Source organism: Pundamilia nyererei, unplaced genomic scaffold (assembly GCF_000239375.1).
Source record: "Pundamilia nyererei isolate P.nyererei 1_Seehausen unplaced genomic scaffold, PunNye1.0 scaffold00152, whole genome shotgun sequence".
NCBI classification, from domain to species: Eukaryota; Metazoa; Chordata; class Actinopteri; order Cichliformes; family Cichlidae; genus Pundamilia; species Pundamilia nyererei.
Window position 1 is genome coordinate 1,113,172 of NW_005187553.1, and position 11,866 is coordinate 1,125,037.

At 39.2% G+C, this 11,866-nt stretch overlaps 1 protein-coding gene across 1 annotated transcript in view; it reads right to left on the bottom strand.

The window, feature by feature from the left end:
- Nucleotides 1-11,654, bottom strand: part of gpr4 (G protein-coupled receptor 4) — a 46,289-nt gene extending 34,635 nt beyond the window's left edge. The window contains exon 1 of the mRNA XM_005745009.1: nucleotides 11,440-11,654. The gene's annotated coding sequence lies outside the window, so the exon portion shown is untranslated. The remainder of the gene's footprint in view (nucleotides 1-11,439) is intronic.
- Between the last annotated feature and the right edge of the window lie 212 nt (nucleotides 11,655-11,866).

An 11,866-nucleotide genomic window follows, 5' to 3' on the forward strand; every position in this document is an offset into this window, starting at 1 on the left:
GGTTAGGGTTAGGGTAAGCGACTAGGGAAAGCATTATGTCAATGGGATGTCCCCACGAGGATAGCAAGGCAGACGTGTGTGTGTGTGTGTGTGTGTGTGTGTGTGTGTTTGTCAAGTACACACTCACAAATGTAAGACTGTCTGAATTTCTGTTGAGTCGAGAGTATGTGTGGGTGTGTAAATGAGTGAGTATGTGAGTGATGACAGATATGGCTGGCTTACAATACACAGACACACACACACACACACACAAAGGGGCCTTAGTTTGGAAGCCATGCCTCTCTATGTAAACAAAACTTTTAAATAAAGTCATATAGAGGACATAAACTAATAAATATATGCATATAGAAATAAATTCTTTGCAATAAGCATTATCAACCAGACACTTTGTAAATCCCAAACTTTACCCGACAGATTCAGCCAACTTTAAATCTTTAAACTATATCAAGATTTTGTTTCATTTGCATATTACGAGGACCAAGATTTTAGAAATAGAGAATGAAGACACACTGGCCTGTGTCACAGTGGTAAACTGATATTCAAATAGAAGTTGGCTAAAAGTTGTTTAGCGAGTGTTTGGGGAAAGCATAATGTCAGTGAAGGTCTACACTAGTTTCGATATCTATGTGTTTGCCAACATTGGTGGGCTGCGAGGACGCGGTTATTTCCTGAGGCACTTCCTGTTGTGCCTCATCTCATCTGATAATTAATAGTTAATTCTATTGAAGTTCATGGTGTTGAGTGATATGTAGAAGTCTTAAAAAGCTTTTTTCCCCCTCAGATCTAAGTACATGACATAAAATTAGACAACCTGCTGCCAAAGACGTAAGGTTTATGTCATGTATGGTTATTTATTAAATAATATATAAGTGCAGTTTAAAAATAAACTTGTTTTACAGTTACAACAAGTCGTGAGTTACTTGTTGATGCTCTAGCTGACTCAGATCAGCTAACTGTTGTTATTGTACTGTTCTAAACACGTAGTTTTTAATGATGGACAAACAACGCAGGATAAACTCTCATAACATGGTTGAAACGTGTTTCTCTAATCTCTTTCTTACTTTTTAAATTTTCACTTACTGGCCGTTATAAATGTCATATCTAAATATCTAGAAAGCTAATGACGGCCAATATGTTGGTTGGAGTCAATTAAAAAATGAACTGAAACGCTGGGAAAGATGTCTATACCAAGTCAATAATGAAGCATAGGGACATAAGGGTAAAAAGTAACTTACTATTATATAAATTTACAACCACCTTTAAGTTATTAATATAACTGAAGATCCCTTCATGAAGATTACCCAGATTTGGTTCTTACTACAATAAAAGCCTGAGCTTAAAAGCTCCATCCACTGACAATATAAAAGATATACATATAGAAATAGCTAGTATGACTTCACTCACTGGTTTATAAAGTCTTTGTATCATAACCTTGGTGTTGTAAACCAGATATAATGAAAAGGGGTGCATTTACTATGGCATCACATGTTCTTGTTGTGATTTGACATATCATCGATAATCCTCCTTTATGATGCTTAGAATGGATGGTATTCCGAAAGGGCAAGCAAGGCAAGCCCTGCTTGTTGTGTTACATCCGGTGAAATCTAACACAAGCATCTGCCATGTTGTTGCTGGAGTTGCTAAGGTAAACTCTCAGGATTTCTGACTGGCCAAAGCATTGCCCTGATGCCCCAATGGTCATTGTTTGGCCAGACAAACATGGAATTGTATTTGGCCTTGAAAATGTATTTATTTACCCATGCTGGCCCTTTGTTTACCCAATGCAGGGTTAGAGTTAGGGGTTAGGGTTACAGCTAAGTTATCATTTCTCAAACATTGGCCTTTCTGAACAGGTTTTTCAAACTAGCTATGTCAAAGTGCTGTGTTCTGTTAATCATTCTGTAAGAACCACACGTTCTTGTGATTGACAAATCATTTGCCAGCAGACATATCATCGATAATCCTCCTTTATGATGCTTAGAATGGATGGTATTCCAACAGGGCAAGCAAGGCAAGCCTTGTTTGTAGTGTTATATCCAGTGAAATCTAACACAAGCATCTGCCATCTTGTTGCTGGAGTAGCCTGTTGTTTCTCTGCTTGCCTTCATGCACATTGTGAATGAATCCCTGGTCTTTGTCAGGAACTGTTTGGAGACCAGAATGCTGGAACAGCTACTCCTAGCTATTGCTTTCATTGCTCTGAGATCAGTTGTGATCTGAGCGTTTCTGGAAATAGAGCTAGTGATAGCAAGTAAGTGAACACTCTGTAATTGATCATTATTGTTACGTCCTCAAGACTAAAGCTACGGGATGAGAGGAGGAACAATGGTATGATCAGGAAAAGACGAAGCCAAACAGAGCAAATTGTTTAATTAAGATTTTTATTAAAAAGAATAACGATACGGGAACACCACTATTTCAACTAAACAAAAGCCATCCACAAACTAAAATATCCTAATGATAGGCAAAAGAGATGGTTAACCAAATTAAAAGGTATGCTTCTGCTGCCAGAAAATACCTGCTACTGACTAGCAGCCCAAAGAAACCTCCAAGCTTAGTAAAAATAAGCAGAATATGCCACTAAAAGTCACCAGCCAAGACTAGTCCGAACACTGACTGAGAAGCTCTTCACAAGGTTATATACTGCTGTGTGGCTGATTGCTGCATGAAGCCAGCTGTCCACTGGCTCCTCGGGACACACCTACACAACGCGAAACCTGCTAGAGTTGTAACAATTAGGGTTGCCAAAAATCAATTCTCAGATACTAATCAATCCAAAATTTTGTTCAATTTATATATTAAAAAATACACTATTAACTAAACATTTAAAATCAAAGTATTAAGAGGCACCTGCATTTTGCATTCATATTGTATAACAAAATGAGAGCACGCTCATGCACAAGCCTTCCTCCCACGAAATATAAACCTAAACCTAAACCTGTCCATATAGGCACATCATTCATCCATTATGTCTTCTATTTTGATCTCTGGGCCTCTTTCTGTTTTTGTAAACTGGCTACAGTCTACTTTCTTTCCTCGGGTATCATTAGAGTTTCATCTGATCATCTTTGGTAATCTATTATTAAAACAATCAATAGCCACAGACCTGATGAGGAACCTTGGAGAGACAGGGGAAAATGAGAAAGAAACAAAGTGACTCAGAGAGGGATAGCTTCTCCTTTCCTGCACTTTAATTTTTCTGACATCATCAGATTGTCTAAGTCAGGATCATATGAGTTACTGAAATTAAGAAACATGAAGACAAAGTAGAAGAATGGGTAAGAAGAAAACTATTGATGAACAGAAAATGAAAGACAAATAGATGAATAAACTGGAAGAGGAGACAGGAGAAGTGGAAAAAGATAAAGAGATACTATGAGAGATAGAAAGTGTGTACGGCTAGATGGTTAGAAAAAGAGTTTTTGGTAATGTTATCCGGACAAACGATAGAGATAGAGCGATAGAAGAGATGCAGGAGGCTGAAAAAGAGCGGAAAAAGTTAACCTGGGAGGAAAAAGGGAGATAAACACAATGGAGGAGAAATAGAGGTGGCATTGATATTGTAGAAGTGGATAGAGAGCTCAACATTTAATGGGGAAAAAAAAACCCGGAGTGATGGTTAGATGGTTATCGACTATCTGAAACTGCTCTAATGGTTGCCACAGGTGCTGCTGTCTCCTCAGTGGAAACATTAGTATGTGTGTGAAGGTGTGTGTGTGTCTGCCTAACAGGGCTAACAGTGTTTACTGACAGACAGCAGTGACCTCAGCACAACCTGGTTCATTTACAAGTGTCGTCAGACACAAACACACATTTAAACTCTGTGTCTGTGTGTCCCTCCTTCGTTTCCCTTCGTCCTCTCCTGTTTAAATTTCCCTCTCGGTCGACACACAGAGATGCGCTCCATTGCATTACGTTACTAAACTCACACAGCAATGTTCCAGGAAGGCCTTCAAAATATGTACATGCCAGGGTGTCTTTTTTTCCATTTAAAAAAAAGGAGCCACAAACTTGACCTGCCACTCAGTAACGCGTGATCAGGAACAACCTCACTTAGTGGAAGTGGCTGGAGACACAACACCACAAAACACAACACAGTTTTAAACAGGACAGTGGTTTGTGTGTGGTGGTCTTTTGTTTGAGGTGCTGGCAGATAAAATGATTATCATTTGCACAACAGTCAAGACACTGCCATTCTGCTGAAACCCTTTGCATGTCAGAGATATCCACAGTGTGTCCTTTAACATCAGTACTGTAACACAGGTCTAATCCCATTCTTATCACTTATGTACACTATGTATCCCTTAGTTCCTTTTGGTCTGTAATGTAGAAGCTAGCATCACTTTTAAACATGCAGCATAAAAAAAAAGCCAAACCCTGATCTTTCCCAAACCCTAACCAAGCAGCTAAAGCTAAAGCAAACAGCATTTATTCACAAAGCAAATCAGGACAGATACTAAAGACAGCTTGAGGTTATCTGAGATGCCAGTAGCTTCTGATGAAATGTAACAGGAACCAGGAAATCCAGTCTAAATAGTAATAATGCATTTTAAGGCCTAAAAATTATTTTCATCTTTGAAAAGTTTAAATAACAGCATGTTTTTCTATAACTGCAACAGCACTCTCTGGACTTTTGACTGGCCAAAGCATTGCCCTGATGGCCTGATGGTCATTGTTTGGCCAGAAAAACATGAAATTGTATGAGGCCTTGAAAATGTATTTATTTATCCAATTTGTTTACCCAATGCACGGTTAGCGTTAGGGGTTAGGGTTATGGGTAAGTTATCATTACTCAAACATTGGCCTTCCCAAACAGGTTTTTCAAACTAGCTATGTCAGAGTGTTGTGTTGTTATTCTTGCCTTTTTGTTTGTTTGTTTTTTGTTTGCTCTATATGTTCAAATTTTTGTAACCTGCACAAGGGATGGGTTTGCAAGCTGGTCTGTCTCTGCAATTTATAAATGCAGGGACCCAAAATGATTGCCAAATGGCACAAATGGAAATTATTGCAACACATGGAAGAGATTAGGTATTCTGCAGAGTACTAAAAACGCTATGAAACACTTCTTGTTTCCAAAAAGACTGTACTTGTGAGTTGTGACACTGTGTTGATTTCACAAGTCATACAAGCACTGACCATTGCATCAACCATAACCAGAGTTTAGTGTGGAAAAAGTGGGGATCTGAATTTATAATGTAAAAAATATGAACACTATAGGGCCTATAATAAGTCATTTGTGCGGATTTAAACTGCGGTGCATGGGAAAACTGCATTTTTATTCATACAACATGGATTCCTCACTTAACCACCTTCTAACAACAAATGTTTTGTTATGCAGATGCAAGTCATGCAATATTCCCTGGTACTGTTCTTAAAGCAACTGAAAACACACCAGGCCAGTCACACAAGGTTTAACTTCAGTGGTTATTCGAGTTATTCATATTTTCCCAGGGCAAGACCAGTCTCACCACAAACAGGGTTTAAAGGAACAAGACAGCACGAATAAGAACGGCAAAGTTTTATCTCGTTTTCCTTTGTCTTTTTGTTGTTGTTGTTGTTGTTGTTGTTGTTGTTGTTGCTGCATAGATTTCCAAAACAATGAAATTCTGTAACTAACACAAAACTTTATAACCATATTAATTCTTGTCCAACATCTAATTATGTTAAGGGTTATTACATTTTTTGCCCTTATCTTCATAATTAGAAAATAATAGGCTGCATCTAATTCATCTCACTCAGTTGATGAAGTAATGAGGCAGTAAAATGGCAAACCACTAATGTTGGACCAGCTAATATTTAAAATATTGTTCAATAAATGACTAACGCAAGTTACAAACCCTCTATTGCTTAAAGATATATTGATATTTCCGATACGCTGTGGAAAAAACAGACAAATAATTATCTTGACAACCAACAAAGCATAAATAAGTCATAGGTGTTGTTGCTCCTGCAAATGAGCTCTTGACTACAGGAAAGCAAAAGCAAGCACAGCAAATTGCACTGGCCAAAAACAAAACTCTGCACAGGGACTTCCAATTAAACAAGTAGCTACACGTGGCACCGGACCAGTCTCAGCGTGGGTGAGAGTGGGTGGATTTATAGGTGTGACACAAAGCACTACTACGCACACTCGTTTATGAGTCACCCCCCTAATTAAAAACCAGGACTGTGGCACATGCCATCTCCAGAACAATCGTCCAATTAGGCACCCTGTGAACCCATAGGTTGCTATCTATCTACCGAAAATGTTCAGTCTGTACATCGTGACCAGTAAACAAACTCACATGTTATTGTCTGTATTCTAAAAAGTTTTTGATTGTCTGTATAATAATGTTGGTTTAAGTGTTGATCAAACAGCACAAAATGCATCACTTATACTTTAGTTGTAGTTTTATTCTTTGTCAGGGAACAGGCACAAAAATTGATCTCATGGGAGAAAAGATGCTGTGTAACCAATTTAGGTACTTCCTGAATTGCATCTGCACACCATGGGCAGATACACGGAGCATTAAAACAGCTAACAAAGGCATAAAATACAAAAATATCCAAGTATTAGCGTAAGAGAGAGTGCAAGAGAGCTCACTCTCTGGGCAGTATTTACTTTAGCCTAGCATGACACATTTATTTTGATTACACAAACATTATGTAGAGTAGGTAATAGATCATCTGTATTGATTGTGTTTATTATATAATATATTCAGAACATTTTTAACTAATAGGCAGCTCAGTCATTTTCTCTTGGCAAGACTTTCTTTAAAGATATTGGCCTTGAAGGAGAGGTCAGAGGTCACATGTGACACATTTTAAATCTTTATACAGTCCTTTCAATGTGTTGACAATGCACACCACACTTATAACAAACAGACTATCTAACTTACAAGGCTTTTTGTCAATTTTCAACCAATAAATCAGAATATCTTGGTGGACGTCAGCCGAATTTTAATGGACTGTTAACATTGATTTATTCAAAGCTATCGTGTTTACAAACATGTACACAAACGCTACCAGAAACATCGCCTCCTTGGTTGATGTAAACATAGTATAAAAGCCATCCTGCCCAACTCTCACTCACAAAGCACATAAACACTGTAAAACTTTGCATGCACACATTCCCCCGATTCAATAACTAGATCATCAGCATCAATATATAAGCCTACATAAAACAATCAGGTTAATTGTCAGGGTTTGCTGTGTCTAGGACCTCAACACAGGACTCGGAGAGAGAATAATTAACTAAAAGCAGCAGCTTTCTTGCAGGGGAACATTCAAATATGAAATACAGGAAAGCTAAACTAGAAACACAAAACTTAAACTGGAAAACTGAGAAACTAGAAAACAAAACCAGGAAACAGAGAACCAGAACATTACCAGAAGCACAGAGGAAAAACACAACATGATGAGGGCAATGAGAGGATGGGGAACAGGTGGTAACACAACTGGGACAAATCAGACCCAACGAGACAAGGGAAGCAAAACCAGGCACACTGCACACAGGACAGGGACTATCAAAATAAAACAGGAAACACACGACAGGCATGGACCTGACACTCAACAGATTGAACACGGAGCACAGAGACATGAGTGACAAACTCCGACATGACACACGACTGACCGGGGAGCAAGAAAATAAACATGAAGACAGAACTAAACCTGCACTAAACATGAGGCCACAGGAACAAAACCCAGGAACTAGAAATCACAAAACAAAGAAGAAGAACTCTAGAGCTAGAAATACTGAACCATAAACAAAAATGATGAACCATGATGAAATCTAAGATTAACAATAACACAAAACACTGGGTCACCGACACAGGATCGTGACATTAGTAGAGGGTAAAAAATCTTGACCTTTCTGATTTCTAAATAGCAAGATCTTTTACCTCATTTTAGTATGTCAGCTGCACACTGACTCTATTAACAGTTTTCATGTGATGTTGTATCATTAAAGGAAACGCCCACCATTAGAGGAATAAAGTAAGGCTTTATTCTACTGCCTGCCAGTTAATTTTACCCCATTTGTAAAAACAACCAACACATAACTGGCCCATAATGGTGGGTAGTTGTTCCGTTGGATGCGCTAAAAGCTATTCACAGGATAATGGCACTGCATGGAAACACACTTCTAATCTGCCACACAAGCACTGCAGACAAATGTTGTCAAATGCTGGTGGAGCAGAACAAACTTCCTCCTCTGTGCATGTGTGAAAAAGCAGTAAGCGTGGGGCCAAAGGAACCAGAGAAGATGTTGTACCAAGACAGTTAACACATAATATGCAAATATAAAATGAAGTGTGAAGCAATGACCAAGCAATTCTGTGACGATCCACAAACTCAGATAAATAAGAGTTCTGATGTAAAGCTGCATTTAAATCCTCACTTCAGATCCACACAGGATCTGAAGTGAGGATCTGAAGTCTAAGTCTTTTCAGAAAATTGCAAAAAACTGGAGAGGAAACCACACCACAACACTGTAATGTTTCAATATAATGTGATAATGTACCACGGTGGGTGTCGATCCTACAGTCAGGCTACTTGTTAGTGTCGTTCTCCAGCGCTGTAGCCGTTAATCACAGTGATTACTTAACCACAAAGGCTCTTAAGTGCTGCTTATCAGAGCTCCTCTGGAGACCAATTACACCTTCACTGCTATCTCGTTCACATTAACCCACCTCTGAAGTTCTTTTTTTATCCTCCAGTCCTCATCCTAACATCCATCTTCCACTTTCCACTCCCTTTGACCTCACCTACTTTAATCTCAGTTTTGTTTCTCCTGTCCTTTAAAAACTCTGTCCTGTCTACTCATTTCTCAGCTCTTCGTCCCACATCACCTTTACTTGAATCACATTTCCTAATCCAATTTTCTTAATCCTCTTTTGACATTTTACACAGGATGAGTGAAAGCTGTGACTTGCTAGAGTTGTTGGAAAAGTGAAGAATAGCCCATACTCTAAACCCTAAAAGCACCAAACACTGTGTTTGTGCCAATCTTAATCCATCCAGTGAACTAAATATTGTTGGCAATCATAAAAACTATGGCACACGCGCACTGACAGGTGTGCCATATATGCTTTTTTTAATTTGTAAAAGATATTCACAAGATGAGTTAGACGGTTGTTTTTCAGCTGTGTTTTAACCTCACAAACAACCTGAAAATAAGATCAGTAAACTCTACTGAGCCACATAGAGTCCACTGATAGTGTTACTGTGGTTACGTTTTTGGTGTTTTTTACTTTAGTCTCTTCAGCTTCAGTGCTGACTAAACAATGTTAGTTTGCTGCTTTAATGGAGACTGATGGAATTTGGGGCTGAGATGACAGAGTTGGATAAGTTAAGACAGAATGACAACACAAACGCCCATCACAGCGTGAAAAGGGGGTCAAAACCTGGGTGTCATGTTTCTATCATTGCTGATCTGAGCTGGAACCGCTAATAACTGTGACAGCTGCAGAGTCATTTGACCCGGACTGAATCCCTATTATACAATTTCACACTGAAGACAAAAGTCAGATGTAAGTGGGTTTTGGTTCAGTGTTCAGGGTTTTTTAAAGGTCACATCAAAATCTGACTTCTAAGGGAAACCTTGAAGAAGGAAGGAGAGGAGAGATTCATCTGGACTAAGGGTGAAAGGAGAAGGCGTGAAGTGGTGGAAAAAGGAACTTCAGGTAAGTAAAGCTGGCGCTCGGCTAACCACAGTCATCCATCTGCCTTGAAGGTCGGAGCTAAACCTGCACAGATTATCTTTCCGGTGAGGTGACAGGGGTCAAGAATGAGGAGGGGATGTTTACTTGCAATGTTTTAAATCATGCACCAATACAGAAATGAGGGAGAATTGCATTTAAATTTAATGGATCATTAAAAAATAAATGTAATTTCCCCCTCACTGCTTTGTAATACACTTTAGGTTAATGAGCCAGTGAAGCAGGAAATCAGGAAAGAAAAAAGAGGGAAAGATGAAATACGTGAAAGAGAGGGACAGACTGACTGTATCCATCTTCACCGAGGAAAGAGAAAACAGGGGAGGGGGGGCGGTGCAGACACAGGGGAGAAGAAGATGAGATCCTATTGATTTTAACATTACAACTGTAGAAGTAGAAAACAGGAATTCTTCAGGAGGAACAGAGGATTCATGGTTTCGATTTTCGACTAAAAAAGACCATTAAGGTCCATCGAAACATCTCCCCGCATCCTAGTGAAGCATGACATTTTCTCCGAGATCGCTGTCCCTGTGTCTCTCTCTCCCTCTCTCTGCCTGAGGTGGCTCAGCTGCTCGAGTGTCTAATGAAAGTGCAGAAGTCATTGTAGATTTTCATACACAGATATTTTTGTAAATGTATATAATCGATCTCGAAATGTTCAATTAAAAACAAAGTATTGATACCTTTCAGATCACCTCTGACTCTGACACTTATGTTTTATTTTCTTTTGTTATCATCTGCATGTGACAGATTCAATTGAGTTTAATTCAAGTTTATTTATATAACACAGTAGTCGCCTCAACACACTTTTTTCCTGTAAAGATCCTAAGTAGGCCGAAGAATGCATGAATTAAGGACCAATCTACTGTTTTCTCTGCTAGAAGCAGTCTGTTTGCATTAGATGTAACCTCTGTGTGATATTTGTCATTTGAACAGCAGACTTTGGTACTGTAATACAAACTAATGCACACTCTCCATTGTCCTTTTTAAAGTGAAAAAGGACAATATTATTATTCATTTATGCACAACTGAGACATTTTCTGCTAGGGGTGATAAATGAGCTACGGGCTTTACTAGTACAGGCATCCCCCTTTAAAGTTCACAAACTCATTACAGAACGCTCCCAGTCTGCATCAGCACACAATAAACTGCACTCAGAACGGTTCTTGACAGTGGCCAAGCTGCTGCAACATCACAAACAGTGCATGGTCGCTCCCAGAGTAATATGGAGCTGGAGGGATTCAGTGACACAAGCAGCCGATTTAATCGTTCAATCTGATAATTTATTAATTGTCTGCACTCATTACCCCTGGAGCTGTGGCAGGGACACTAGTGCCTGCTGTACCGCAATGTCAGTGGTGCCAGCTCAGCTGATTTCCCGCTGCTACAGGTTAATGGGATCACAAAAAATAACACTCAGAGTGGATGGGATGTTGGGAAGTTGACAATAAAAAGGAAACAGCAAAAACCGTGAATATGAATAGTAAAATCTCCCTTTTTTATTTCTGTGCATCAAGAATTCTAGTTTTTTATATCACTATTTAATGCAGACGCTAAACTTTGTCGCGATGTCTGTGTTACAGGATGTGAAAACGGTGATCTAATGATCTATCAGGAAAATTCCTCAACGACCGAGCTCAGTTCTAGTTTTCTGTTGTAGAAGACAGTTTCACTTGCATTTAAAGCAAAGCGCAAATACAGCGGTAAAGACGCTTGTCATTAAACGATGCGATGCTGTACTCACGTTTAGGTTCCTGGAGTCTTGGAGTCAGTTCCCAAAAAAGGAGACTATCCAGATAGGGGGACGAAAACTCGTTTAGTTTCATTCAACCTCCGCGAAAAATGCTCGGACAGATGGTACAGTGGCTGTGAAAGTACTAAACAGTGTGAGCACAGCGACAACAGCCGGCAGACTGAGACACACACACAGCCAAACACACACATGCACACACAGACGGAGTGAGAGGGAGAGAGTGAGCCAGAGAGAGAGTAACCGTCACTAAGTGAGACTCTAAGTTCCGCCTCCCTCCCTCTCTTCTTGTACTCTGTTACGTCGCTTCAACGCGCCTTTATTACATGAAACATTTAAATAAGTAATATTGTCGAGCAAAATATAATTTAGACAATAGTCCACAGAAAATTGAGATCTTAAAATTATAGATTCATACATT